This window comes from Polypterus senegalus, chromosome 4 (assembly GCF_016835505.1).
Source record: "Polypterus senegalus isolate Bchr_013 chromosome 4, ASM1683550v1, whole genome shotgun sequence".
In the NCBI taxonomy this organism is placed as follows: Eukaryota; Metazoa; Chordata; class Cladistia; order Polypteriformes; family Polypteridae; genus Polypterus; species Polypterus senegalus.
The window spans coordinates 94,660,604-94,665,182 of record NC_053157.1 but is presented as its reverse complement, the minus strand read 5'-3'; the positions used below and the strand labels follow the sequence as shown (position 1 = coordinate 94,665,182).

The following is a 4,579-nucleotide window of genomic DNA, read 5'->3' as shown; positions in this document are numbered from 1 at the left end:
TATATACAAATAAACTCAGCTTCATCTTTCTTTCAGACTAAATGATGTTTTTCCTATTGTGTCCTTAATTAATTGTGTCCGTTTGTTAAAATATTAGATTGATGACACAGTAGCTACTTGTATTTAGTACAGGAAAAGAAGAAATGGTCTAGACTGCAGTAATGTCCTGTCAATCTTTAACTCAGCAGATCTCAACATTAGGTTTACTGATTCTGTCTTAAACTTGGACCTTATTATTAACAGCAGACTATCTAAAACCTCTTTTTTCTAGCTTAAAGTATGATAAAATTGAGACATCTCTAAAAATTGAAGATAATGAGAAATAAATTCATGCAATTATTTCTAGCAAAATTGATTTCTGCAATCCATTATTTGGAAGCTGTTCAAACCATTCTGTATGCAGGTTTCAGATAATTCATAAATTGTTACAAGAACTAAGAAAAATAGAAAATATGATCACATCTCTCCTGTTTTTCAGTTTTTATACTAATATTGACTTAAGCTTAGGGCTTATTTCAAAATTCTCTATTGTACATATGAAGTTTTCAATAGGTGAAGCTTTACTTACTTATCTGAACTTATCATTACATACAAAAACCAAGCATGCATTATCATCTCAAGATGATAGTCTACTAAAGATTCAAAGGATTGATAAAACAACAGTGAAGGCCAAGCTTTTAGCTACAGGGCCCCGTGGCTGTGAAACCATCTGGCTTCTTATATAAAAAATCTCCCTTTCATCTCAGTTTTAAAATTTGTGATGAAGACTCAGCTTTTGTCTACCCTGACTAGATCCGCTGTGTTATTATTATTATTTTATTTGTACAAAATATAAGTATTAAAAATAATCAAGCTGCTCTCCTGCTCTTTTGGAAAACACCACAAATACTTGGCAGCTTTAGAATCCAAGGATGAAAGAATTCTATATTCTTATTGGACTGCAAAGCAAAAATATATATAATACTGTAGAATACCTAGGATTGTGTGGGCAGCCAACTAACCTAGGTTTCCAAAACTTTGACTGTGACTCTGCCAATGACTTTTCATTATAATGGATTAAATCACCCCAGAAGTTTAAATTTTACCAGCTAGAGTTTTGAAGTCCATTGTCATTTTCCTAAAAATAAAATTGACTATATTGTTAAGAATAATTTATGTTAGTCAATCTGAAATTGATTGTTTTACAGTTTGTTTAACCTGATTTATATTTTCATGAGTATACATTCTGTAACTTGTAACATTTTTATTTTGTGTTTTACTTGTAAATTAATTATAGACCTCTAATCCTCTAATCAATGAGGATCACTATGAAAGTATAAATTGAATTGAATTGAATATACTGTATGTGATTTTTGGTATGTTACATTTTCATATATATATTTAGGGTTTCTGCATATGGAAAAGGAGAAAAAGGTATAGATTATTCTGAGGATGAAAATTAAAACAGAAAAGAAGTCTAGAGATATTATATTTTCACTGTATAGCATTCATAGTATTGCTTTCAATATTGTGCCTCTAGCCTAAAACAGTAGCTAACAAATCCTGCAGCTCACATGCTGTTTGTCTTTAAAGATGGTTTAACATGTGAGTGCTGCATTTGTGCCAGCCATTCAGTATTTAGATTTTTTCTTTCAACAAGCCAACTGAACAAAACTGAAACTTAGCCATATGTGTGCTGTACCAGAGACTCTAACTCTGATGTGGGCTACTTTTCTTTCACTACTAGTTTTGTGTGGGTGTTTGGTGAAAGGATAAGGTTGTTGCAGAAGGTTAAGATGTAAAATATAGTGTCTGAACTGAAATTAATTTTTGTCTATTACTAGGAAATGTGATTGCTAGGACTCTTTCTTTATGTTATATGATATAATCACATAAACAGGTTTTGGACAGGTTAAGGCAGTGGAAAATTTTAAAAATAGTTTGACACCATTGTTCAGTTTTAGTGATAAGAGAAGTTATGTTTTTTTCTACAAAATATATTGTGTATATTAATAAATGACTGTGAGTCAGTTACAAACATTGTGATTATATTCTGGTATGAGAATGTCTAAAGATAGCCAAAGTTACCTAAACTTGTCTAAGGTAATTTACAATTCTTATAAAGAACTGTTTTACTGAGTACTGACTCTGATGTAATAAACAAATTTACAAATGCTACAACAAAAAAGTATATATATAAAATATATAAATACAGTATATACTGTACATGTATTGACCCCCATATCAAGTTATGATTAATACTGAATTCAAAATCCATTGCTAAAGTGCATTCAGAGTCATGCTAACAAATACTTTAACTAACAAAAGATATGATCAGTTGACAAAAAACACAAAAACTTCAAGTTAACAGCAATCAAGAAGTAGATAGTAGATACAGAATTTTCTGTAACAAGCAGTCAATAGCCCTGTTGACCTCTACAACTGGCTGTTCCCTCCCATCTTAGTGTTCTGCACTTTCATATGATATACTGTATGTTTAGGTTTACAGCTGTGTAGACTGTACCAATGTTGTAAAATATGTCAGTCTATTTCTGTGCCAGTAATCTTTGATGCTTAAGTTTGCAATCACTTTGATGTCATAGTCCTCAGAAAGAATTAGCAGCTTGGAAAAGCAGCAGTGACATGACAGGATACCAAGAAGAAAAACAGTTTATAAAAAATTGATTAACACTTGGTATTAATTTCTAGACTTATATTTTGGGGAAAACAGACTATGTTAAACTTACCGTATTTCAAAAATGAACTGCAGGTTTATAAGGCTACATTAGACTAAAGGAGATTTCAGCCCTGATATAAATCCTGAGTCAGATGAGGCATTTTTAGACTCCACGGTTTCGGCACCCTGTAGCTACCCTGCAATGGTTTTGTGCAGGATAAGCAGAACACAGTGTTCATTATACAGCCGTACTAACCTTTGCCTTGCTGTGTCACAATCACTAGAAGAAGTAAGTAAACAAAAATGAGATTAAATGTTAAAAGCAATCTTTTTATTCATTATGTTTTGACCAATCCCATAGTAGTTATGATAACAATTTAACATTTTCTGTACTGTCTCAGGTCTGCTTTGAGAAATTTTTACTTCTTCCTTCAGAACTGCTACAACTGATACAGAGTTTGTTTTACCTCTTTTTCTGTTTAATGTCCTCAAACAACATTGGTATTTGTTAGAGATATTGTGATGCTCTAAACCCATTGCCACAGTCACCTTTTTTTATCTGGGCCATTAATAGTCATGAGTCGAGGATGGACCAGTTTGAGTGAGAAGGCAAACCAGACTTACATTACAAAATCATTTTTAAATAAATAACTCAGTACAAGGCATCTAAGGTAAAAAATGGTGACATCCATAAACAAAATGATGGTAGTGAAAATAAAATAAGGGTACAAAAGGTAAAAAATAAATTACAAAAAAAAATCTTGACAGTAATCAAGTAATATAAACAGAATGGTTTAAACAGTGGTAAAAAACAAAGGAAGAAATAAGTTTCATTGCCAATTACAAGAGCCATTCCTTGTCAGAAATTTCCTGCAATGAGTATAAAGTAGAATATATGGTGTAAGTCTGCATTTAAATATTCTTATCTGTTTTTAACTAATATTCAGCCCCCCAATATAGTGGTGGAGACTCCAGGCTTAGCCTAAAATCCTCTCTGCAAACTACATCAACATGTTTGTTTTGGATGAAGAAAATACAATGTTAACTCATGGAGCAGACCTATTACATTTTCTAGAAGCTTGCTTCCACTGCACAGAAGGTCTTTCTGTCTGCCACTGTGCTTGCAGATGTACTAGAAGTAAAGAAGAAATTCATTCAAGATGTAGGCAGGTGCTTGTTTAAAAAAGAGGAGCTGAACTTAGAAGGCATCCATCAGTTGTGTTTCAATGTTCAACAACAGGAATAGAAACTGGATAATCGTTGTGACCTATTTGACACTCTCACCATAACTCAGGCTGTCATGTTTATTAATACAATGAGAAAGGTTGATTGGCTAACTAATAAGCTTCAAGTGAGAGACAATACTATCTTCGCTCACATGGTGATATGGACCAAAAAGAACAGAACTTGATTATGCAAGTGCTTTCCTTTAACTCCAGCAGAGTCCTCATTACCAACTTGCTGGCAGGATGCATTGATGCACAGCAGATATCTCTAGCTATCAACTATAACCTACCAAAAAACAGAAAACTATATTCATACTTTCCAGCTCTCCAGAACTCTGACTGTGTCTGACTCTGTCTTTGAATTTGTGTGTTATAACTGTCCTTGGATCCCAAGGTTTATTTTCTCCAGGGATACTGCTGATTGGAGTTTTTCTTTTCTTCTCCTCCATTTTCAACTGGCCTTAATTAAACAATGAAATAATGGACCGATGTTGCTGGGCTCCACTTATGTTAATCAATTCCAAATCACTTTGTTTCTTGTCTACTAAAAAAGTATGCCTTTATGTATAATCATAATAAAATTAGTCATTTATATCTACTTGTGAACATGTTACAGTGCCCTGTGCATGCACTTAGTGAAGAGTGCTATACAAAAATAAACTTAATTGAATTACATTGAAGGGAGAGAAAGAGGAAA

At 32.8% G+C, this 4,579-nt stretch overlaps 1 pseudogene; it reads left to right on the top strand.

Moving 5' to 3' along the window:
• The first annotated feature begins 2,043 nt into the window (after positions 1 to 2,043).
• Positions 2,044 to 4,231, top strand: LOC120528729 (annotated as a pseudogene).
• The last annotated feature ends 348 nt before the right edge of the window (positions 4,232 to 4,579 follow it).